Genomic DNA, 27,539 nt, shown 5'->3' with positions numbered 1-27,539 from the left:
ACCTAATTTCCAGATTCTGTGTATATGTTACTTGGCAGGGAAAAGGGGAAGTAAGGTTGCAGATGGAATTCGGTTGCTAATCAGGGAGATTATTGAGTGGACCTATATTAGACCGTTCTCACATTGCTATAAAGAAACACCTGAGCCGGGCGCGGTGGCTCAAGCCTGTAATCCCAGCACTTTGGGAGGCCGAGACGGGCGGATCACGAGGTCAGGAGATCGAGACCATCCTGGCTAATACGGTGAAACCCCGTCTCTACTAAAAAATACAAAAAACTAGCCGGGCGACGAGGCGGGCGCCTGTAGTCCCAGTTACTCAGGAGGCTGAGGCAGGAGAATGGCATAAACCCGGGAGGCGGAGCTTGCAGTGAGCTGAGATCCGGCCACTGCACTCCAGCCTGGGCGGCAGAGCAAGACTCCGTCTCAGAAAAAAAAAAAAAAAAAAGAAACACCTGAGACAAAGTCATTTATTTATTTATTTATTTATCATTATTATTATTATTTTAGATGGAGTCTCGCTCTGTCGCCCAGGCTGGAGTGCAGTGGTGTGATCTTGGCTCACTGCAACCTCCTCCTCCCAGGTTCAAGGGATTCTCCTGCCTCAGTGTCCTGAGTAGCTGGGACTATAGGCACATGCCACCACACCCAGCTAATTTTAGTATTTTTATTAGAGACGGGATTTCACCATGTTGGCCAGGCTGGTCTCAAACTCTTAATCTAAAGTTATCCTCTTGCCTTGGCCTCCCAAAGTGCTGGGATTACAGGTGTGAGCTACCTCAACCGGCCGAGACCAAGTCATTTATAAGAAAAGAGATCTCGCTGGCTTATGGTTCTGCAGGCGCTACAGGAAGCCTGGTGGAGGAGGCCTCAGGAGGCTTTGACTGGTGGTGGAAGGCAAAGTGGGAGCAGGCACTTCACATGACAAGAGCAGGAGAGAAAGATGGGAGAGGTGCCACACACTTTTAAATGACCAGATCTCATGAGAACTCACAAACGCAAGGACAACACCAAGAGAGATGGTGCTAAACCATTCATGAGATATCCACCCCATGACCCAATCACCTCCCACGAGGCCCCACCTCTAACACTGGGGATTACATTTCAATGTGAGATTTGGGCGGGACACACATCCAAACTATATATTTTAAGGCCCAGGGGCCCTTAAAAGTGAAAGAGGAAGATGTGACTATGGGAGAAAGGCACAGAGAGATGCAATGTTGTTGACTTCAAAGATGTATGAAGGGGCCCCGAGTCAAGGAATGCAGGAGGCCTCTAGCAGCTATAAAGGACAAGGGAACGATTCTCCCCTGGGCCACCAGAAAGGAGTACAGCCCTGTTGACACCTTGATTTCAGCTCAGTGAGACCCCATGCCGGAATGCTGACCTCTATAATTGTCAGATAATAAATTTGTGTTGTTTTTCAGCTGCTGTGTTTGTGGTAATTTGTTACAGCAGCAATAGGAAACTAATACAATAAGCCAAAATGAACTACATACTTGAGGCTCGGTCATGTAAATATTTAAATGATACTGTGATATCTACGGAATAACGCGGAAAATATTTAGGTTCTATATTTAAAAAGCAATATACAGACATGTATATACAGTGTGGTTAGAACTAGGTTTGATAAACAAAGAAACAGAAATCTTAGCTGAGTGAATATAAAATCTGGGAGAAAAGCCAGAAAAATGTGAACCGTGAGTAATGTGAGGGGTGGAATGATGCTGATTCATTTTTCTTTTCTTTCAACTTTTATGAATTTTTCAAATTTCCTTTAATGGGCCTGCATAGAGAAAACACTAAAATTAAGTTTCAACTTGATCTGAGAAAGTAAAAATCCTATTTAGAGAGCTGCAGTGATATATACTGCCAGAGAGGACACCATCAGTCATGACTTCTGTGGTAAAATAGCAGTATTCTTCATTTTATCTAGGTAGCCAGATGGAGAAACAGTTACCATTTTAGCAACTGGTACTAACATTCCTATGTTGGGAGAGACCTATCTTAGATGAAAAGCTGAAAAGGAGCTTTGTGAAGTTCACTAGGAGAAGGAAGTCCCCAGGCTCAGTGCTCAGCGCTCAGATTTCACTTTAAGGAAGGGAGAGGGAGGAGGAATGGGACTGAGGCTGCTTAGGGCTGGAGTCAGGAGAGGGCTGGAGTCAGGAGAGGCTGCTTAGGGCTGGAGTCAGGAGAGGCTGCTTAGGGCTGGAGTCAGGAGAGGGTAGAGAAGGAAGTCCCCAGGCTCAGTATACCAGTACTCAGATTTCACTTCAAGGAAGGGAGAGGGAGGAGCAATGGGCCTGAGGCTGCTTAGAGTTGGGAGTCAGGAAAGGGTAGAGAAGTGGCAGCTGGGGCTGGAAGAAAACTTTCGAAGGAAAACACAAACGTATAGCACATTTTCAAAGGAATTCAGTGTGTGGTAGATGCGACGCCTCCCTGTTACTCCCGATCTTCACTCAAACTGTAACTTGTCCATGTTTGATTTGATTTCACAGGGGAAACTGAGAAAGGCGGTGAGATTTGCATCAAGGTCAACCCGGTTGAAAATTGGGCTAGCCGGTGTGGATGGGGAGAGTATGAGATGTAAAATCACGTCTTGTGGTGTGCCTACCATGTGTCTTCAACTTTGCTGGGTGATCACTGCCTGTTCAACATCCCCCATTCCTAGGGTACCTCCTAACCCAAGTGTAATGTGTGGCCCATTGCAAATTAACATGTGTTTGCAAAGCTATTTCACTACCTTGAGTTGCATTTCATACACAAGAAGCCAGCCCTTGGATTCCCTGGGATTTGGGCCAGTTTGTTGCAAAGCAACCACTCAACTCTGCTCCCCTGAGAACTCATGGGGGCTCCTCACTGCTGATGTTCCCCAGGGACTGAGAAGCTACTTGCTCTCCAGTGTGAGATGGTTTTAGAGGTAGGGGCCTAAAGGTATTCAAAGGAGTCATGGTGCTTGCGCTGCCCTTAAAAGCCCAGAAGATGCTGGGAAGTGGTGTTTGTTAGAGGACCCATTGGGGATTCTATATCCTCCATGGGGTCCTTGAGAGTCAAAGGAACTTCACTCCACCAGACATCCCAGAAACAGAGCTCCTGAGGTGACCATGACTGAAAATGAGGAATGTTCCCTAGAGACCCTCTGGGCCAAATCCCGCCATTGCTCACAGGGGCCTCTCCGCAGCTGCAATAGCTTCTTTGGTTTTCTCTAGTTCTGTCTTGAGGGTTCAATGAACCAGAGCTCCCTTGGGGTCAGGTGATATTCCAGAGGCCTAATGTCTGCCTCTGTGGGTGGCAAAACTCACTACCAAAAATGTGGGGGAGTAGTAATGATGTAAGCGTGTGTGTGTGTGTGTGTGTGTTTATGCCTGTGCCTATATCAAGGGGGAGAGGGAAGGAAGCAGAGATTCCAGATTTTGTAGGCTTGAAGGTTATATGATTTTGAGGGTCCTCTTCAAGAAAAAAATACTACATTACAAATTCAAAATTAGGTACAAAAATACAAATATGTATTTTACAATGAGAAAAAAAAACAACAAATTACAACTATTAAAAAAGCTGGCAAATAACCCAAAGCATCACAAAATCTAGAACATAGCATATTAATTCCCTAACACATCTCTATACTATTTTTCCTACATTTTTTAGCTAAATCTTCCTTGATAACCTCTTCAAATGACAGTGATTTTTTTTTTTTGTAACAGGAATAGATTCATTCTTTCCTCTATCTAGCATGACTGATGAAATGTTTTAAAAAATTATCAATAGTTTAGAAGTTGGCTTTCCGGCTGGGCACAGTGGCTCATGCCTGTAATCCCAACACTTTGGGAGGCCAAGGTGGGCGGGTCACCTGAAGTCAGGAGTTCGACACCAGCCTGGCCAACATGGCAAAACCCTGTCTCTACTAAAAATAGAAAAATTAGCTGGGCGTGGTGCTGTGAACCTGTAATCCCAGCTACTCGGGAGGCTGAGGCAGGAGAATCGCTTAAACCCAGGAGGCAGAGGTTGCAGTGAGTGGAGATCACACCATTGCACTCCAGCCTGGGCAACAAAAGTGAAACTCTGTCTCAAAAAAAAAAAAAAAGAAAGAAAGAAAAGAAATTGGTTTTCAACTTCCTAATTCATTTTTGGCCATGTGGTAAATTTGTAGAATTTGTTGTCGAATTTGGAGAACCTATCAAGTTTTTTTCATGTATAAGCTGTCAGATTTCAAGGTATTTTAAATTTCCTTACACGATGACTAATCACAATCTTTGAACTAATGACACTCATTACAGAATTTGTCATTGATGTCCTTGTTTAGTGGTGTATTATGATTTTTATGTTAATCATTGTCAATATTAGTATTTCTTGTCAAATTGGCAAGAAATTTAATCTTCTTCAAATAAATTTATAAATTTATTTATTTTTATAGTTGGATTAGTAAGCAATCCAAGAATCTCTATTCAAAATTTATTTCTTCCTCTCCAAATATGATTGATTTTGTTATGGTCTAAAAGAATCTTTCAATTACAATTTATTTCTCCATGTCAGAATAATTTCTCATGATATCATTAAAAAATAGACATATATTACTGTATATAATTTATAACTGTACTGAGTTTATAATTGGATATGTTGAGTATCACAGTCTATTCCTGATGGGAAAGAACTTCTATTTTGACTTGAGGTCATTGAGAACTAAATCTTCTGCTTACAATTCCATATAGCTCATGCTTGGGAGACGTTTTTCACAAAGTAGCTTTTGGCTGTCTATGTTTCAAATCTTGTTTCTCTTCTACCACCCCATACTGCTAGTGCTGCTAGGCACAATGACACACATTACAATTTATGGCCTCTGGCCCTACGCCTTTTCCTTGTGATTCCAAGTGAGACATCACAGTGGATGGTAGAGGTGTTCCTGAAAGCCATTCCTACATCAGGATGGCTGGTAATAACTTAAATATGAAATACAAATATATCCCAGTAAACCCAAACTGTTCTTAACTCAACTTCACCTTAGGCATATTTCAAAAATGCCATGGCCATCTTCAATGCCACTCAGTACAAGGAAGGGAAGTCATAGTGGGAAGAGACAGTAGTCTTACCTAATTGTGGGTGAGACTGATTAGTTTTGCAAATGTTATAAAAACATATGACCATGTGAACACGTTGCCTTAGAAGGGCCCAGTATACCATGGAGTATTTATGCTTCCTGATCAATCCACTTCAGGGGCAAGAGTTGGTACTGGATGATATACTACTAGAACCTTCTCTATTGCTAACTCCACCTATTTTTTTTTAAGACAGGGTCTCATTTTGTCACCCAGGCTGGAGTGCAGTGGCATGATCCTGGCTCACTGCAGCCTCGACCTCCTGGGCTCAAACGATCCTCCCACTTTAGCCTCCCAAGTAGCTGGGACCACAGGCACATGCCACCATGCCTGACTAGCTCATTTTTATTTCTTGTAGAGACAGGCTCTCTCTATGTTGCCCTGTTGCCCAGGCTAGTCTCAAACTTCTGGGCTCAAGCGACTCTCCTGCCTCAGCCTCCCAAAGTGCTGGGATTACAGGCTTGAGCCACTGCACCCAGCCCAGAAACAACTATTTAGCAGAGTTTTTCTCCCCCTACCAAATAAAGCAAGAGTTTTGCTTTTCGGGTTGACAAAGAACTTATTTGACTACTTCACTAAAGCTAATACTTTGCCAGGAATATAAGAGAAGTTAAGGGAATATAATTATTTCTACACTATTACGATGATAAAAGTTTCAACTTACTATGAGAACAAGAGTTCAAATAAAGTATTTTTTAGAAAGCCACCAGAAGGTGGTTTAAAAAGGCTTTATTCTCTTGAATAACAATGCTTGCCAGTTTGAATAAGATTAGCTTTTCTTTTAAAATATAATCTTAAACGCTTTTATAATTGATTTATTAATCATTTTTATATCTTTCATCAGTGGTCTGAAAAATCTTAATAAAAGACTCTGTTGACGTTAGTAGATCCATCTCAACAACCGTAAAGACTCTTTGTGTAAACACATACTGGGAAAAAAAATCTGAGTCCTGGTTTTTGGCCACTTGTTTCCGGTCCGTGTGTGTGTGTGCGTGTGTGTGTGTGTGTGTGTGCCTTTCTCTTACATACAACCCAACCAGACACTTTCTTTTCAAAATATTATGATCATCACTATGTCTGTTGCACCAGGGGAATTTTCAGTATTCTAAAAATAACTTCAATTCTATGGAGTCAGAGTGTTTTTAGTTACAGATGCCCAAACAGTAGGGTTTCACATCAGATCCATCTTAAAATACCATAAAAGACATAGAGAATAATGGAAGCATGAAAAATGATTTGGAAATTAGGATAAATAAATCTGATTAAAATTAACTTTTATAAAGGCCACAGGATAAAATACTGGTGTTAATGACTAATCTGAGAGGCTTGAGAGAAACCTAATTTTTTTTCTTTTCCTTGTCTTCTATTTGCCTTGCTTCCTGCTGCCTTTTTCTCTGTAATATTTTGGCATCAGCTTGAACTGGTTTGAGCCCCGTGCTTCTATCAGCCTTCATGAAAAATCCTAAGCCTAGGAGTAGGAAGCTAGGTAGGCTTTAGGCAAAAGGCACGACTAAAGCAAGTTTTTCCCTTCTTGTTTTCTTTCTGGGTCACCTGCTTTTGATTTAAAATTTTTGTATAACTGGATTAAAATTTTTCCTCTTTCTCGTACCTATATTGTGATAGATACAAGCAATTTGTTTTATTCCTGTCTTCAACCATGGGAAATGAATTGTTTGAACCTGCTTATAAAAGGATGCTTATAAAAGGCACAATGAAGACTACTTACTGAATTCTAATAACTGCACAATCCTTACGAAAAACTTGGTGGTAAGAATGAATATTCATGAGACCACCTAAGGAATGTAAAATCCATTGCTTACTATGGATATTCAGGGACTCCAGGTTAGGGGGTGCATTGAAACTGAACGTGTTAATTAGTCATTGCTGTTTAACAAACGATTTCCAATTCTCAGGAGCTTATAGTCATGTTTCCACGCACAGGTCTATGGGTCAGCTGTAGTTTGGCTGAAATCATCCAGGATTAGGAGAGCTTGCCTCCAGGCTGCACATTGGTTTTAGGCCCACTTCATGTGTGTCCTCATTCTCTCTGGACCAGCAGCTACTCAGGGTATATTCTCCCCATGGGGAATCACAGGTGCATAAGATGTCATGCCCAATCACACACATGTGCCTCTTCAGCTTTAAAGTTCCAGTCAGCTTTGCAGAGTTTCCACTGGCTAAGCCCAAAGTCAAGGGGTGGGGACACACACTGTACTATTGCAACGCTAGGTGACACGGCAAAGGGAGGGAGAGAAGAATTAATAACAATAATCCATCTGCCACACTGACCAAATGATTGATTTCCTCATTAGTAAAATGAAACAAAACACACACACATACACACACACACACACACACACACACACGCTATCTCCGAGAGCTGTAAGGGTTAAAGAACTTAGAACAGTGCTTGGCACGCACAAAAATTAATATAGTTACTATTATTGCAGTTGTCACCATTGTTGTTGTTTTTATTGTTTTGCTTCTGTCTTTGCCACAGCTGTTTTAAAGCTTAGAGACAAAGTTTCTGCCCTCTTCTAGCAAGCACGTAGGGAAATGGTTTGCACACCAAATTTACCCCCATGCTTTGTCTTACTTTCTAATGTTATTTCTCCTTCTTTGATTCTTTCCTAAATTAATTTTTGCATCCTGTTAATTGAATACACTGATGTAAGCAGTCTGTAAATTTTTCCCTGTATTATTAGTTGTAGTATGGTGAATAAATAAACAAATGAGCACTATTGGCTTGTTGCTTTTCTTTTTTATTTTATTTTTGAGACAGGGTCTTGCTCTGTTACCCGGGCTGGAGTGCAGTGGTACAATCACAGCTCACTGCAGCTTTGACCTCCCTGGCTCAAGCAATCCTACCATCTTAGCCTCCTGTGTAGCTGGGACCACAGGCATGTGCTACCACATCCAGCCAATTTTTAAAAAATTGTTTGTAGAGACGGGGTTTCACCGTATTGCCCAGGCTGGTCTCAAACTCCTGGGCTCAAGTGATTCTCCTGCCTCAGCCTCCCAAAGTGCCGGGATTACAGGCATGAGCCACTGCTTCCGGCCTCTTTTTTTCTCTAAACCTTGACTTCCCATGTGTTTGCCATCTCTGTCAATGCTGCACTAGCCCTTCTTCTGTATCTACACTAGGCAAAATCGACTTTGTTGCTCTTGTTATCACCAAACATCAGGTTATAAGTTTCTTTGTTTATTGCCTACTCCCCCTGCTCTCAACTATATTTTTTACATGTCTCTTTTGTCATTGACAAGTATAAAATAGGCATGCAATAAATATTTGAATGAAGGAATAAATAAATAAATCAGTGTGTTTGTCATTACTTCTACATGCATTCTAGCCTAGATTTTCTGTCATGGTGTAGATAGTAACTACAGGCGTGGATTGGCTGTAGGATCCCCTTTCTTTCCACAGCCTCTAGAGTCTAGTTCTGCTCCTTCCATTGCATTGAAACTGGGTTTGGTAAGGTCATTGAATACTGTCCTATTTGCAATCCAATGGTCTTTTCTCTGACATAACCACTTTGTAAGGTATGCCAGGGTCAATCACTGTTTTCTTCTTAAAATCTTTCCTTCTGTAGCTTTTGCGACTCCAGCTTGTCACCTCTCTGGGCAGTAGTCCTTTACCTGCAGGTTAATTCACATCAGGGACACAAGAAATCAGATTCTCCCTGGGATAGAGCCACATGTCCTCTGATGATTCCTAGGGGCATTGCAAGCCGAACTTATTAAAAATTGAATTTACTTCTTCACCCTTTACCCCCAAACCCTCACTGGCTTCCTTATGCTGGTTAACTGTGACGAGAGCCACTTCATTTTTAAGCTGTCCATCTTTTTATCATTCTTGATTCTTTATCCATGTCCCTCCCCACCCTTCTCTCAACTATAATCAGTCCCTAAAATATTGATTTTGTGTTTGTTTGTTTTCTCAAAGCATCCTCTTTCCTTCTCTCAGAAAATTGTCTTGGTCCAGGACCTCCAGATTCTTGACTTAACTACTTCAAGAACTTTCTAAGACGTCTCTCAGCCTCCAGCCTCTTCCCACTTTCAACTTACTTTTCACCCTACTGCATGATAATTCTTCTAAAATGCAGATTGGTAGCTTTCCTTTGCCTTCATGGTGAAGTCCAAACCTTTTGGCATGGCATGCAAAACACTGCCTTTCTCTCCTCTTCCATTACCTCCAACCTCCCCATGCATATTTTGCTAAACTTGAGCTACTTAGTATTCTTGCAATGACCAGAGCATTCTCTTCTCTTCTCTCCTTTCTTCTCTCCTCTCCTTTCCTTCTCTTCTTCTCTTTCTTTCTCTCAACTTTTTATATAGTAATCCTTAAGAATGCCCACTTCTCTTCCTTTGCCCTCTGGGATAATTTCTGCCCTTTCTCCAAGGCTCACTTCTAGAATTCCCTCCACTGGGAAAGTCCTCTATCCTACTGCCTTTACTTACTTCCTGCTATTCAGTGTTCTTCCTTGGTGTTTCTATCACACCTTATAAGTAACTTCCAGTTCCTTTCAGGTTTAGTAATGATTATTAATTTCTCCACTAGATTGTGAGATTCTTTAGAGTAGAAACTTTTTACATTATATCTATATTCATAGTAAATAAGTCTTAGCACATAGAAAACAGTAAAAAAAAAGTGTGGGATTGAGATAAATTGAATTGAGTTAATTAAAAACAGTATTCATTCCAACTCTCAACTCTGGGGCGTTACGTCAGTTTTTAGTTCATCAGAAACGGTCATTTCTTTGTTTAAATGGAAATTTAACAAAACAGTGTCTAGTTGATGTTGACCTGAATCAGAATATCAAAAGTGTTTTTTTTTTACGGGCATTTTGACTTGTGGTTGTAAGCTGGCAACAAAATTCGTTTCAGTATGTTTAATGACATCTGAGTATGAAAACCACACGGTCATCTGGCATGGGGACAATTGGGGCTAGGGTAGACGCAGTTATACAAATGAGACCCTGATTTGTTCTCTTCTTCTCTCATCTTTTTTACTTCCATTGTCATAGGAGTTCTTTGTTCCTACCAGATTGAAATAGGAATGCTACTTTTTTTTTTTTTTTTTTAAGTGGATGTTGTTAATATAGCTCTGGGGAAAAAACAGTGTCACAAAAAGCACTGGAAATGATCTCACCAACCAACCATCCATATGACCTGTATTCTGGGCTATGTTCCAGTAATGGAAATAAGTTTGCTTTGTTCCGGATGCATTTCCTCACCCAGGATCCTTTGTCAGCTCTCCTTCCCCATACATCCCACAGTGGTTATTACAGACTTATTGTTCTGGTGCCACTGCACCTCCAGAGTCACCCAGTGGCCAAGGGCACTGGCTTCAGGAGAAGTATAAACTCAGGTTTGCACGCAGTTGCTGCTCAACTCTCTAGTTGTCGATGAATGACTGAACCTCGGTCCTCAGTTTTCTCATTTATGAGATGTGGATAATAACACTGACTCCACTGGGGTAGGTGAAGCCAATCATATGAAGTTCTTCATCCAGCCAGTACCCTGCACATAGTAATTCTGTGCCATCTATTTCCATTTTATATATAAAAGTCATATAGTTTCAACCAGATGGTTAGCTCCCCAGATCCACTTACAAAATATTACTTTCAGAAAGTTATTTTTATAGTTGAATATTTCATTTATAAACTGACTTCATCCTGAGGAATTATTCTTGTTATCTGCCACCTAGAACCCCCTTCTTAGTCTCCTAAGGCAGCTGTAACGAAGTACCACAGACTAGGTGGCTTAGAACAACACAAATTTATTCTCTCACAGTTCTCGAGGACAGACATCTGAAGTCAAGGTGTCCTCAGAGCCATGCTCCCTCTAATACTCTGGGTAGAATCCGTTTGTGCCTCTACCTAGCATCTAGCGGTAGCCATTAATTGTTGGCATTTATTGGTTTGCAGCCCTATCACTCCAGTCTCTGCCTCTGCCTTCACATGGCCATCTCCTCCCTGTGTGTCCCTGTCTTCACATGGCATTTTCTTCTTTTTGTGGGGGACACCAATCATACCAGGTTAGGGCTTACTCTAATGACTTCATCTTAATCTGATTACATCTATAGAGACACTATTTCCAAATAAAGTCACTATCACAGGTTATAACTTCAGTGCTTTTAGATTATCTTCTTGAAGACACAATTCAACCCAAAAAACCATTTAATGAAGAACTTTCTATCCCCAGCTATAGGAAGGGGTAATGGGAGATGAGCTTCAGGGACTATTCAGGTATAGAGTCCAGCCCTATCACCCAAGGTCAAGCTCCTTCCTGAGGTGACCCACATTCAATGACAGATTAATGCAGGGATATAGAGGCCTGGCCATCTCTCCAACCTAGAGTAACTTTGAAGGGCCCTTCCAACTCCAAAGCCCTGTGGCGTCAGTGGAGGCTGTTATTGTGCTTGGGTTGAGGTTGACTTCTCTCTCTGCCTAGTCCTGCTTCTGTCCCTAAACATTCACAGGTGTTGATCCCAACAAATGTCCTCATAATAATCTCTAGCTCAAAGTCTACTTCCTGGAGAGACAACCTGTGGTAGTACTTGAAAGGAGAGCGTGCCTCCAGCAACATTTTATTCACTAGGGTTGCTACTTCCTGGACACATAGTAAACAATCAATAAATCCTAACTGGACTTATTGGGTCACATTTATCTGAGTAATTGGGCAGAACTGAGTGTGCAATTTATTTGATAGTTGCCTGAGACATGAATGAATCCCCATGTAGATTGAATCCATGATGCATCACACATTCAAATGGACCACACACCATTTAGCCTAAGCTCCTTGTCACAACCACCAACCAAACATTCTCTGTAGTCTTATGTGGCATGACAGTCAGATGCTCTCCATACCTGATAATAAGATAATCGCTCAGCATGAATTCAATGTAACTCGCCATAGAAATAGCCAACCTAAGGCAATGGTTTGGAAACTGATGACTAAGGAGTTGAGAAATACATGTATTTCAATTCAGGGACCAGGTGCAGGGTCAGGAAAACATGGTGGTCCAAACACATTGAAAGTAACTTGCTCCAGGCAGGTTTTTTTTTTTTTTAATTAATTAATTTATTTTTTATTATACTTTAAGTTCTAGGGTACATGTGCATAACGTGCAGGTTTGTTACATATGTATACTTGTACCATGTTGGTATGCTGTACCCATCAACTCGTCAGCACCCATCAATTCGTCGGGGCCTATCATGGGGAGGGGGGAGGGGGGAGGGATTGCATTGGGAGTTATACCTGATATACAGGCAGGTATTTTTTATAACGGAGCTTAGCAAAAGGGAGCCGAAAGGGAAAGAAAGTCATTATGTCTTTAACACTAACTAGTAGGGGCAGGTATCTTTGGGCCCTTGGCAAACTCATTCCTGTAGAGAAAGTGGAAACATCAATGGCACTGGTTATTAGTTCCAGGTGACTCTCCTTGCTTTTCCTTCTTGCACTTCCAGGGAGTACATTGTGGTAACAGCTGACATGAGGACTGTGATCTACTTGGCAGGAGTAGTTCTCAGTGTTAAATGAAAAAGTTGAGATTCTGCTGTATGTACCAGTCTACTGTATGTTTGGTTCGCTTGGGTCATCCCCGAGAAAGTACTCAATTATGGGTGACCTAACCTAGTTAGACAGTACTTTGGAACATGACTAGGGATATATAATCACTTGATCTAGAAGCCAGCTTGTCTCTTCAGCTGATATCTCTGCCTCCCCACTTGCTGTAACTATATTTTGTTTTTATGGTCTACTGAAAATGAGCCAGAAAACCCAAGTGAACTGATCTTAACTACATTAAGAAATATTTATATGTATCATTTATTCATTGAACAAACAATTGAGAGTCTACTATGTGCCAGGAACTGTCATGTCCAAGGAGGTTGATATGGGTTGAATTGTGTCCCCCCAAAATTTATATGTTGAAGTTCTTACCCCTGCTACCTCAGAATGTGACCTTATTTGGAAACAGGGTCATTGCAGATGTCATTTGTTAAGATGACGTCCTACTGGAGTAGAGTGGGCCCCTAATCCAGTATGACTGGTATCCTTATAACTTGATCTCTGACTTCTGGCCTTCAGAACTGTGAGCTAATAAATTTCTGTTGTTTAAGCCACCCAGATTGTGGTAACTTATTATGTAGCCCTAGCAAACCAATACAGGGATTCAATAGTGTTTACATTTGAAACCACTCCTGCCTTCATAAAGCTTACAGTCTTCATATATGTATGTGTTTGTGTGAGTGTGCCCAAATGTTCCAGGCAAGACCACTTGGAGATAGATGTGGTCAATCTCCTATTCTATGTGAAACCCAGTATCCTTGTGGACATTTCTGCAAGTTCCTGGGAACTCAAGTGCTCTAGGCCACTTCTGGCCCTACATTCTTGCTTCATCACAACTCCTGTCTCCCCATCTATGGCTGATCTCTTATCTCTGCTTTTCTCATCCAACCCAGGCACTGTTTTTTTTGTTTTTTGTTTTTTCCTTCCAGGTCTTCTCACACACGGCTAATGTGTATATAGATGACTTCTCTGAAAGTTTGGAAAGATTAGAAAAAGGGATATTGTGATCATGTAAATTACTTAAAATTGAGGTAAAACATGCCATCTTCCTAAATATTTTAAGAGCTTCCCTGCACTGGGCAGTTTCTCTTGGGGGAATGGTTTCCACAAGCCCGACTTGGCTGCCATTTTGACCTGACATTTTCTCCCTCTTCACCTTCTTCTGTTCTTTTCCAGCCCCGAATTTGCTGGTCAACTTTTATGTTACAAAATTTAGCTTTTTCTTTGTTTTTAAGTATTCTTATAGATAATGACTCATTTTTCTACCATATGAAAATGCTGGTATTTGATCATCTTTGACCTACAAAAATAATAATTTCATTTTAATTAATCCAAGATTTTTCTAAACAATGACAGCTTTCTTTCTGACAGCTGCTAAAATAATAATATATCTGAAGATATATGTATTTTTACTATATTTTCTATGCATGTGCATGGATATATCTTATATCCATGCACATGCATAGAAAATATAGTAAAAAGAAAGAAAGGCCATTAGCCCCAGAGGAATGGAAAAGGGTTTTCTTTCTTTTGCACGTTTCTTTATACTTTTCTATATTTTTCCACATTCTACAATGAACATACATTGCTTTTTATTATCAGAAAAAGTGTTCCTGCTGGGCGTAGTGGTTCACACCTGTAATCCCAGCACTTTGGGAGGCCAAGATGAATGGATCACCTGAGGTCAGGAGTTTGAGAACAGCCTAGCCAATGCTGTGAAACTTGTCTCTACTGAAAACACAAAAATTAGCTGAATGTGGTGGCGGGCACCTGTAATCCCAGCTCCTCAGGAGGCTGAGGCAGGAGAATTGCTTGAACTGGGAAGGTGGAAGTTGCAGTGAGCTGAGATTGCACCACTACACTCCAGCCTGGTGACAGAGTGATACTGTCTCAAGAAAAAAAAAAAAAAGGAAAAGTGTTCCCTTTTAAAGTAGTGCCTGTACAACAATGACACCAATACAACTAAGATATTTGTAAGTTGAGCTCTTCCAGTAGACTTTCCACACTGTTTGATGGATGTAACAGAACTAGAGAAAAGTCAGTGTGGCAGAAATTGTCATAGCAGTGGGAAATCATCATATTTTTAAGAATGAACATTTATTAATATGGACTTTGAATTTTAGTTTTAAAGTTGTCTGATTTAAAATCTTAATTTTTTTCCTGATTATAAGAGCCATACATGTAGTTCTTAAGTTAGTTAAAACTGCACACACGTAAAAGGTCAAAATTGGATGTCCCTCCCCCGATAATTCCCATCCCCATAACTTAAAGTAAAGCCTTCCCCATAATATAAGTTGTGCAATGTATACTACATTACAATCTGGTTTGTTTACTTAAAATATATACCTTGGGTATCTTTCTCTGAAAGTATTTATAGATTTATAAACACATTTTATTTTTCCTTTCTGCCAGCTCTAAAGGAACGCAAAAATATGGTGGGATAAGAAAACGCATCACCAAATGGTCTTTCTCTCTCTGTTTCTTTCTCATCATACAATGTCATCAGCTGTATTGAACACAATTTAATTGGTGTTTTTTCACAATCAGCCTACAAGGCCTCTGACCTATCTCTAGACACTTTGATGTGAACGTGAGTGGAAGAGGAGGATGAAATCTTGGGACATTGAACCCAGTTGCTTGTGCTTCTGACATTTGCATTTTGCCTCATAAACACCTTGTATCACATGAACATATAAAACATGAATTTATGTCTATTTAAATACGGATTCTGTTCAGAGATACAAATATCCAAGTTTAAAAAGATCAAGCAGGTAATTTCAAGCAAGTGCATTTTTATCTTGATGCACCAGATGACTATGGCATTCAAAAAATCTGTTTAGGTTTTAGTGAAAACGTTTAGAGGAAGAAGATACAATTATTTCAAGTTTAAGGTAATTTGACCTTATGAAGACATGGATGGTTTGTGGTCTTATATAAAAATAACTTGAAATTTCCCCTAACTTTTGAACCAGTAATTCTACTGCATAGAAACTGGCCTAGGAAAATGCGTTCAAGCTCATAACAAGCTTTGTACCCAAAGACAAGCATTGCAGCACTATTAATGACAATAAATAAATTAAAAATAGAAATACCCCAATCATCCAATAAAAGAGAGGTGTTCAGTATCATGGACAACCATACCTTAAATCATTACACAGACATTAAAAACAGGTATAAAGACCTGCAATAATTTGGGGAAATGTTTCTCATTAGTAAGTGAGTAAAGCAGGGTAAACAAGAATATGTGGACAGGGTGGTTCCAAGAATGTAAAAAATATATGTGAACCAGAGATGTAAAGGAAATACACCAGTCATTAAAGTGGCTGATTCTGAGTGGTGATTGTTTTCTTCTTTCTACTTTTCTATATGCCCAGACTTTCTGGTGAGCATGTATTTCTTTAATAACAATAAGATTTTTAAAAACATTGTTAAAAACTGTTGGGCACGGTGGCTCACACCTGTAATCCCGGCACTTTTGGAGGCCAAGGTAAGCGCATTATTTGAGGTCAGAAATTCAAGACCAGCCTGGCCAACATGGTAAAATCCCGTCTCTACTAAAAATACAAAAATTAGCTGGGTGTGGTGGCGCACATCTGCAATCCCAGCTACTTGGGAAGCTGAGGCACGAGAATCGCTTCAACCTGGGAGGCGGAGGTTGCAGTGAGCCGAGATCACACCATTGCACTCCAGCCTGGGTGACAGAGTAAGACTGTCTCAAAACAAACAAACAAACACCATTTTTAAAAACCAGAAGACACCCAAGCCTTGAGCACAGAATCCAAGCATCCGATCCCAGCCATCAATTCTTTGTTTCGTGTTTGGGGTACTTCTTAACCTCTATGCTTATTTTCTCATCTTCTTATTAGGGTATGATAGAATCAGTTTGGCTGTTTGGTTTTTAAAATATCCAGGTTCTTTCCTCTTACATCTGGTTTACATCTGGCTTCGGATTATGTCAAAGGTTGAATGAGGTGCTTTCCATGATTGGAAAAATACAAAACGGGTTGACGGTGCTGGTGCTGTAAGCTTAAGAATACAAAGAGATGGTACTGTAGGCATCAACACAATCCATAAACCCGGTAAAGCAAGCAAGAGAGATATCTACAGATATTAATAGATTATATTTGTATTATTTTTCTATCTCAATCATTTGTCTTACCCTTGAGTCTTTTTGAATGGTGGTACTGACTATGAACCAGATCTTTTAAGAAAAAATGTTACAGTATGGTAATTACATGTTAGAGACACAATATTATTTGAATAGGCATCTCATCTCAATATTATCCAGACATATAATATTACCAGGACTCAAAGTATTTGAATGATGCAAATTTTCCTAACATTACTTATCACATTTAGTGTAGGCAAGTTGATTGTGGCCATATTGTCAGTTCCTATAGGTAAGTCAAATTGGACTGTTTTTTTATGTTCTTGGGCTTTTAGGGCAACAGTATTTTCTGAACTCCAAAGTCTGCTCATGTGATAGCTTGAAACTATATTCACAGATTCTTTCATATTGCTTCCTGTAAAAGGTGGAGTCTTATTCCTCTCCCATTGAGTGTGGGCTGTAGTTAGTGACTCACTTCTAATAAATACAAAGTGGCAGAAGCAACTGATGATACGTGACTTCCTAAACTAGGACATAAAAGGCATTGTAGACTCCTCCTTGGTGTCTTTCTTAGATCATTCACTGTCAGAGAAGCCAGCTATCATATAGTGGGAACAGTTAAGTAGTTTCATGGAGAAGCCCCTATGGCAAGGAACAGAGGCCTCCTGCCAGCAATCACATAAGGGAACCATCTTGGAGGCAGATCCTCCAGCCTCAGTCAAACCTTCAGATGGCTGCAGTCCCACTGATGTCCTAACTACAACCTCATGAGAGACCCTGAGTCAGAATTACAAAATTGCTCCCAAATTCCTAACCCACAGAAACTGTGAAATAATAATGCTGATTGTCCTGAACCCACCAAGCTTTAGGGTAATTTGTTAGTCAGCAACAGCTAGCACAGAACTTTATTGCTGGAAAACTGTATTGAAAGGTTTCATATTCTAACCTTTTAGTATCAACCAGATGACAAGAATCTGGACTATATGGTAGGCATACAATGGGGAGGAAAACAGACACAGAATCTGCCTTCAGGTACTTTGCAATCAAACTCCACAAATGAACAAGAGGAGTGCTTGAAATTGAGGAAATTACTTAATCTCGCTTAGTTTTCATTTTTGAAATGGAATAAACTTGGATTTTTGAAGTGGAGAATAATAAGCTTTGATTTTTGAAATGGAGAGCAAATGGAGTCTACTTTAAGAATTGTTATGAGATTGTAAAATAATATTAAATAAAGTAGCTGGCACTGAGAGTTATTACTCCATAAACACTTGCTATTATCATTACAGAGGTGGATTTTCATCATTGGATTTTTTTCTGACCTCAAGTCAGAACCCCTGCCTAATGACAAAAATGTATAAGCATGGCACTTGTGTGAAAGGTGGCATTTTTCACTGACAGTTTTGAAAAATTAGACACTTTACTAGAAACAGCTCTCTATTGTTTTTCTCAAAAGTACCTGCGTGAAAATCTTTTAGGGAAATTAAGGGGCCATGGTTTCAATTTGATTCGGTGCCTATCATAAGTTGCTTGTGAACATGTATTTTCATTACTAATCATTTAGAATAATAAATAAGCTAAGCACCCACACTGATGTGCCAACATAATAAATGCCATCAGCTGTTTTGTTGAAAGGTAGAGTAATATTTCTTATGCTAGATCATGCATGTAATATTTTATTCCAAAGCAATCCTCAGAGCATTTAGATAAATAATTATCCATTATCACATCATTTAATTCAAAACTATGACTTCCTCCTTTCCCTAATTAAAGCATTTGCTTCAACTCCATCTCATCAGTTACGCTGAGTTCTTAAGTCATTGAGAAAAGGGGGCCTGACTCACATTTACTGTGTTTATCTTCTTTTGCTCTAGTATTCCAGGACTGATCAAGAGAAATGGCTCAGAATCTACAACTTGGATAGATGATCAGCAATTTTCAGAGTCCAAATCTAGAAAATTGATGTAAAGGTGAAATACTAGGTGACTATGAGAAAGACAGTTACTTCCAACCAGAGGCTGTTCTACTTCACTGACAGTTTTCTTATATGCATAATTGAGGCCCTGGATGACTGTGTTGTTATGGTAACCATCACTGTATATCACACTAAAATCTGGTGTTTAAATGTACTAGAAGCATGAAGCATACATTTTTCATATTTTTCCAAGTTCATTTTTCATGATTTCATATAGCAGTCCAACATGACACATTTATTTGAGTTTAAAAAATCATAAGTATATATTCTCCCACTTTGAGATTTACTAGCTTCTGTTACTGCAATAGCAATTCACCTTGAAATGGATTTAATACGTTTCAAACAATTAGACTTTCTTTCAAAGAAAGAAGATGGAGAGGGATTGTACTTGGTGGTCTTCGATGGGGCTAATATGCAACCCTCGCTCCCTGATATAATCAGAATTAGCCTTCAGATTCCAAATTATGGTGAGACAATGTGCAGGGATTTCAAATGAGGTGTGACATTTTTGCTTCAATAAGGATAGACAAATGTCAACATTTGCATGCCACTCTGTTTAATTTATATGACAAAGTCAGGGGCTTCTTGACTTGGGGACTGGTTGCTCCTCCCTTCCTCTTTTTATAGCAGCTACTACCGGATGGGTTTGGCACATGGATGAGACACCGTGTTCTCATTATTGGAATTGCTGGGATTCAAATAATGGGGAGAAAGCTGTAGATTATAGTTAAATGCAGAACGCTAATACTGATTTTTAAAAAATCATTCAATAACCTAATTAGGCAACTACCAAGGATGTCCTGAAAATAATTTTGTGTGAAATGTTTATATCAAGAGAAAGATTCATATCCATTTAACTGACACATTTAATTCACATTATTCCTCTTTCTCTAGGAAAAGATTATATAACTGGAAATATCATCACAAATGGAAATAGAACACAGAAAATCCTGATGTTGAATAAATTGCTGATCTAGTGTGAATTTTTGCAAACATTTCTTAGATAAAACTTAGTTTTTTTAATATTAATATTACAATACTCATTGCTGATACTAGAATATAATTTTAAGAATTTGTAAAGCTCAAAGATTTTGAGGTTTAAACCTGTTTTTTTCAATATTGAAGATAACTCACTGATTGCATCCTTTTCTTATTTTCATTTTTTAAATGAAAAGACTATTCCAATCAACTGGACAATCTTGTTAGAATATATCTTGAGAGAAAAAAAGATTTTCTTTTAATAACTGCAAAGCTTTAGGATTAAATTTATGACTTTTGGAAATGGAAACAAAAATAAATATTAAACGAATTGAAATGTCCTTGAGCCAGAAAGTAAGATAGGATGGACAGGTGTATCAGTCTGTTTTCACACTGCTATATACTACCAAGACTGGGTAATACAAAGGAAAGAGTTTTAATTGACTCACAGTTTCACATGGCTGGGGAGGCCTTAGGAAACTCACAATCATGATGGAAGGCGAAGGGGAAGCAAGCACCTTCTTCACAAAGTGGCAGGAAGGAAAAGAGAGAATGAAAGGGTAAGAACCCCTTATAAAACCATCAGATCTCCTGAGAACTCACTCACTATCATGAAAACAACATGAGGAAAACTGCCCTCATGATCCAATCACCTCTCTCCCTTGACATACAGGGATTACAATTCGAGATGAGATTTGGGTGGGGACACAGAGCCAAACCATATCAACAGGTGAACGTCATCTAATTTATTTTGCTTCAACTCAAATACCACAAGCAAAACCCCAGTTATTCAGTGGTCTCACTAAATACATATCCCACACTTGAGGCCATAGGGAACTGAACTAGGCCAAAGCAATTTCCAGTCCATCCACTACTGAGGAAACTGCTGACTTGCAGTGAATTTCTGGAATGGATGTGTGGTGTAGTCAGAGAAAATTGCCCTATGCCTAGAGAACTAGCATCTGACTTTCCTCACTAGGAGTCGCATCCATCACAGCTCCTGATCAAACAGGTTCTGCATTCCTGCTCAGCCTACTAAACCAGGGACTACGTTCTTGGTACAGAGCACCCAACCATGTCCACACTAGACTGCGTATATTAGAACATTTTAATCATAGCCAATAATTCTATTGGACAGCACTGTTTTAGATATAAAACAAGTGATAAAAACTAATCAAGATTAAAGGTATGGCTGTAGACAAATTTCTTGATATAACATACAAGCTGTGTTTCAAATTTTATGTCTTAGAAATGAAATAGAAATATGTTTTGGTGACTAAGAGAAAGTAAATAAGGAAATAAAGCCTGCATCTAAAATAGTAAAAACATAAAATTTAACCAAACTTTAAAACTATATTCAGCAAAAATGTATAGCTCTTCCTCATACCAGATACCGTGCTAGGTATGGATTCAAAAATAAAGAGACATAGATCCTAGCCTCGTAGTGTATTCTAAAGTTCAAAGAAAGTCAGGCGCGGTGACTCACAGCTGTAATTCCGGCACTTTGGGAGGCTGAGGCGGGTGGATCACTTGATGCCAGGAGTTCAAGACCAGCCTGGCCAACATGGCGAAACCCTTGACTCTACTAAAAGTACAAAAATTAGCCAGGTATGGTGATGGGTGCCTGTAATCACAGCTACTCAGGAGGCTGAGGCAGGAGAATCACTTGAGCCTGGGAGGCAGAGGTTGCCGTGAGCCAAGATTGCACCACTCTACTCCAGCCTGGGCAATAGAGCAAGACTCTGTCTCCAAAAAAAAAAGCAAGTGCAGAGTGATACAAACGAGTGATGCAAGCAGTCAATACCAGAGAGACCTTCCCCCAGGTGCACAGAGGTTCTCTGGAACACCTGTGAGAACTCCTTCAGGAAAGGGCATTCATTTCCCCAGCTGGTGGCCTATTGCCACTGATTGCTCACAGCCATTGCCCTTCTTAGCAAGGGAGCCATCCAGCTCAAAGTTATGCCTCATCTCTGGGGGCAGCCCACATCTGGTGATTGGCTGATGTGGGATTATAAAGGCGGGGCCCCCTGTTGGAGGCGAGACAACTCTGAAGAGCCATCGCAGCTCCAGAGCTCGCCAAAGGCTGTGGCCTCTGTTGCAAATGCCTTGCAGTTGAACTCCACCCTAATTCCAGGTGCTAGTCCCAGTGGGCTTCCTGCATGCAAATCCCCATCTCAGAGTGGTATTCACAATGTGGGGGAAATAAAAATGGTCCAGGGTCTAATTACTAGTCTCAGGATCAAAAGTCTGACATGGTCAGCACACTATGGGTGGGACTGTCTTTGAAAGGTGCATTGATATTGGCCAAAATGATACTGATAGGTAAAATAAGGATGTCAGTGTGTTCATTAAGAATGAGAAATGTGAGCATCAGAAAGAGCAATATACTCTCCCTGTAACCCACTATATGTAGAAAACCAAACTGTCATCACCAGCATGGAGTCAGAGTCAAGGCTCTCCCTAGATGACTTAAATGTGTGTTGGAAATAGGCCAAAACAGGAGAGAGGTCTTGATAGTGGCAGTGAAATGACTTTGAGGAGGAAGTAAGTAGGAATTACTGTAACAGCCCAGGCAGCGTATGGCGAGGGGCTGATTAGGGAAACGTCAGTGGAATGGGAAAGATGGAAACAGATGTAAGACTTATCTAGGACTAATTGTGATAATGATGTAGACATAACCTGCTATTCAGAACACCTGAAAAACCAGTACTATTTTTAAACTTCTCATTAAACAGTTCGAATGTATCAAAACTTAATAATTTTAAAAAATTATTACCATATTCATTGTCACTGTCAAATGCTTTATCAGATTTGGGAGTTCCAAATTTTGAGTTCCTCGTGAAATTAAAATTTAGATTTGCAACTTTATTTTATTTTCCTTTTATGAGAATTTGTCAGCGGGAATTGTGAAAAGTGGTTATAATATTCCCTGTTGTAGGTGGAAAATGGAAAAGGAGTTGATCATTATAGATGCAAAGCAAAATTTGGAAAGCAAGAATTAGCAAATGCTTCAATTTATTTTATTTTTTACAGTCGTTTATGACGGCTTCATTCATAATTGCCAAAATTGGTAGCAATCAAGATGTCCTTCAGTGGGTGAATAGATAAATTGATACATCCAGGCAATGAAATATTATTCAGTGCTAGTGAATACCTCAATTCAAAGCATCATATAAATATTAGTGTTAAATTGGGTAGGTAATAATTCAGATATAAAAATGTGATCTCTAAAAGCAAAAGTAGAAAAAAATCAAAATAAAACAGAAAAAAGTGATCTAGGGAAATTAGCTTATTAATAAACATTCATTAAGTGCCTACCAGGGATGTCTAAGACACTGTACCAAGTCAAAAGAGAAAACAAAGGTTAATTATACCTGATTCCCAACTGCCAGGCACTTAACTAACACCCAGGAGTAATGAACTAGGAACCTCCCCTGAGATGGGCAACAAAATGTCCTATGAGTGACTAGCCCTAAACTACCTCTCTTATCTTCATCTTATATTTTTGGGCCTCAGGATAGCATGCTGGATTAGTCATGTTTTCATATTGCAATCTACCCAAATATAAAATGACGGCTTTCTCCTCTTCCCTATGATCTCGCAGAATTACCAGTAGACACAAGACAGCGGGCAGCTATTTAAGCAAAGAGAAAATTCAAGGTAAATAGTGATTACTGTCCAAAAGAGGGAGGTCATAGTAAAATCAGATTTGTGTTATTTACTGTGCCTAATTTTGCAAAGTTTTGGGCTTGGGGTTGCAAAGGAAACAGAGCTTTTAGAGATACAGCAAGTCCACAAGGAAAATCCCGCATTGGCTGAAAAAATATCAGCTGAAGTGCATAGGATAAGGCCCCCTTATCTCTGCAAGAGAGAAAGGGCTTTCTTGGGGGAAAATATCATATGGATGCTGGCTATGTTGGCTTCATGTGACAGTGAGGAGGACAAGTGAAACCAGGTCACACCAAGCCAAGCACATTTCTCAGCATACCTGGGAATCATACTGCAAGTGACATACTGCCAATCTGACTGTTACTCCTCTGTACTGAAGTGAATAAGAGACTTGAACTTGGAACTCCATGGAGCTGCATGTTCTTCGGGGCCCAGGAATTATTTCATTACAGAAAGCCAGCTGGTTGCATATGCTATTTCAGAGAGAAGATGAACTGATAGGGTCACTCCCAGAGAAAGGATGGAGTGAGGCTGTGAATCCCAGAAAATGAGGTCTTTGCAAAAAAAATACCTCCACTTTCTGAGGACAATGCTGAACTCAACAGAATTTTCTGTTTGAAGCAACTGCATCTCTTATCTTTTGGTGTTTTTTTTTTTTTTTTAAATTGTATTATTGCTTATCCCAGACCTTTTCGGTTGAATTCGAAGTTTTCTGGTTTCAGCCGGTTCTGCAGTTAAATTTTGGAATATACTCTCTGCTTCCTTCTCCCATCTCCATCTGCATGTGAAGAATAGTACCCACAGATAACCCAACAGTATTCCAACTAGAAGGCAAGATCATCCAATTCCTTGCTACTCAAAGTGTGGTCTTGGACCAGCGGTATCAGCATCATCTGGAAGTTTGTGGAAAATGCACAGTTTCATGCCATACCCCGTGCCTGCTGAATCAGAATCTGCATTTTAACAAGATCCCCAGGTGATTTACGTGCATGTGGAAGTCTGAAAGCAATGGTCCGACTCAGTGATTCCTCCAGCTGAACATTCACCAGGATCACCTGACGGGGTGACTTGTATACTGTATAGATTAGGGAGGGGGTGCACCTCCGAAGTTTCTCACTGAATAGATCTGAGATGTGGCCCGAGAATTTGCAGTTCCAACATGTTCTCAGGTGATGCTGACGCCACTGGACTGGGGATTCCATTCTGAGAGGCACTCATTTTATTCATTCTCCACTTACTGAGGACCCAAATACTCCGGAGTTCAGATTCCAGCGGTGTGACATCAGGCATTATCCTGACCTCTCTGAGTCCACAGTTCTTTCTGTATCACATACAGATAATACCAGCCTTGCTGGATGTTGTGAGAATTCCAGGAGATTTTGAAAAGCCAAGCACCTCACCCATGCCTGGCCACAGAATGTGCTCTTCAAAGCATGGGCCACAGACTAGCAGCATCAGCATCCTCTGGCAGCTGTGAGCAGCGTGTGATAAATGCTGATTCTTGGGCCTCACCCAAGTCCTGTGGTATCAGAATCTGCCTTTTCACAAGACCCCCAGGTGAGAATGATGTGCATTAAACGCTGAGAAGAGAAGATCTATAAACTCATGGTCCCCATTTCCCAGTTCCAGCTCAGGATACTGACGCTTAGGAAATGGAGGTTTCTCACCTCAGAGCAGAAATTGTAAGCTGGAGCCCCTAAATCCCTCCTCAGTGTGCCCACTTTCTCAAATTCCAGCCATGGAATGAGGACTGGAGCCCCCAGTTCAGACCTGGACACTCACCACGATCGTACAGTGAGGCAATAAAGGTATGAGACGTGCATTCAGATGAGCTTCCCTCCTAGCCCAGAGTACACTAAGACGCAGATTCAGCCAGAGAGGAGGGAAAATATTTCTAGACCTTGGGATTTGCTTATTTGACTTTTTGATCGCAGTTGTTTTTTTGTTTGTTTGTTTTTTGTTTTTGATATTTACAAGGAGGCTCTACTTGAATCCTTGTGGGCAGGAGAGGAGTGAGAAAGAGAAGGGATGGAAGCAGAGGCCCCACAGGATCTCAAGATTCTAACATAGAAAGAACGGAGACTCTCTGGGCTGCCAAGGAGAATGACTTGTTCACAGGGAGAGCTGGTTTCTGTCGGAACAAATGGCGCGGCTGAGTTCCCACCACAGAAGTCAGCCCCCTCAATGTTCTGGTGTGTGATTCTGTGGGAACAAAGTACTGTTTGAGAGGCATTACCATTGGTAGCTATTTTATTGTACAAACCAAATAAAAATGAATCTGTCCTGAACAGTCTAATGAACAAAAACGACACAGAAGTGACTTCAGCAGGGGTGGGGAGGCAGCATTGCTTTTTGCATATTTATGAATAATGACAGCTGAAAAACGATCTGACAGGAAATAGAAATAACATGATTTATTTCATGATGAGTAAAATTCTGGAACATTTTGGAGACTATCACCAGCACCGCACCCCGCCTCCCCAGACAACCCTGCCAATGAAGTGGCCCTTAACTTTACGGTGAATTTTGTCATTGAACTTTCTCTTGGACACCTTTTGCACTGTGATAGAAGGAGTTTGCTCTCATTTTGTTAAACATCTTGGGCCAGGATCACTTTCTTTTCTTGAGGCTGAAGAAGGCTGAACAAACATAAACAAGCCATCACCCCAAATACCCTAGTTACCAGACTTATAGTGGAAATCAATACAGTGGTATTCACTTTATAGCTGGAAGAAGTTCAGGGATGGGAAATAATTTATCCAAGGTCATAGCCAGTCCACGCTTGGACTAGGCTTAAAATTTAGATCCCCTGTCTGCAGCCTCTTGACATATAAAACATAAACATAAAAATGATGACTTCCAAGCAAAAGCCAGCTTTTAAACTTTTGAGTCTTGATGTTGATACTTAGCTATTTTTTTTTCCTTCCCTATTCCTTAAGCACTGACATCTCCTGAATACAGCACGAGGGTGATGTCCGGGAAAGCAGAAGCAACTCTGGGGAAAACAGATTTCAGCCAGCCCTTAATCAAAAGCCCACTTCTGAAAATTTGGCCTCCATTTTGAGACTGAGCAGAGCCCCTTTGGATTAACCCACTGTTCAACTCCTTTAATGAATAAGAACTCTGAGAAATTTGCATCCTACCTCCCCAGTTCCCAAATACACTTCAAAATTCAAAAAGATGGAAAAATCAGGCAGTGGTTGCCTCTAAAGGGGAGTGGGGCTGTGATTTTTTTGCTGGGAAGGAAGGGGCAAGAGGAAACTTTCTGGAGTGAAGGTAACGACTCATTTTCACAGAGGTCTAAGTTAGGTGGTGGGGTATGTATGCATTTGTCAAAACACATTGAATGGTATGTTTAAGATTCGTGTCTTTCATTATATGTTAATTTTCCCTAAAATAAAATCCTGCATAATAAAACAGACACCCTAAGAAAATATTTGGGACAGTAATAAGGTTAATAGCTAAAAGTGCTAAAGTGGAATTTTTATCAGCTCCTGTCATTATCTTCACCAACCACAAAATATAAAAGTTTTTTGACCATCTCTGTAGAGGGAAGTGGGTAGAAGTTCTCAGAAGCCAAAGCCTGTATCTAAAGTAGAGAGTGTGTGTTCTGGGGCCACTGTCTTTCTGCTGGCATTGCCAGGAAACCAGATCTTTGCCCCTGGAGGGAGCAGGCTTCCTTTACCAGTCAATTCTTAGGTAAAAATAGTTGCTGGGGTAGGGACATGTGTGGAGGGAGCGGCGGGGCTGCAGGCTTGAAGGAACTGTGCAGTGAATTCCCTGGAAGGGCCCCACACAGAGTGCTGGGAACTTGGCATCTAAGGTTCTCTGATGTCTTCTCCTGCTCGAGCATAAGATCAAGTAGGCCATTACGGTTTTGGAAAAAATTATAAAAGCATGTGAGTAAAGAAGAAATGTTATTACAATCAAATTGTTTGAGGCCAGGCACAGTGGCTCATGCCTGTAATCCCAGCACTTCGGGAGACCGAGGGGGGCAGATCATTTGAGGCCAGGAGTTCAAGACCAGCCTGGCCAACATGGTGAAACCCCATCTCTACTAAAAATACAAAAATTAGCCAGGCATAGTGGCTCACACCTGGAGTCCTAGCTACTCAGGAGGCCGAGGCAGGAGAATTGCTTGAACCTGGAA

This window comes from Trachypithecus francoisi, unplaced genomic scaffold, assembly GCF_009764315.1.
Source record: "Trachypithecus francoisi isolate TF-2019V2 unplaced genomic scaffold, Tfra_2.0 Lachesis_group6, whole genome shotgun sequence".
Classification (NCBI taxonomy): Eukaryota; Metazoa; Chordata; class Mammalia; order Primates; family Cercopithecidae; genus Trachypithecus; species Trachypithecus francoisi.
This window is presented reverse-complemented; position numbering follows the sequence as displayed.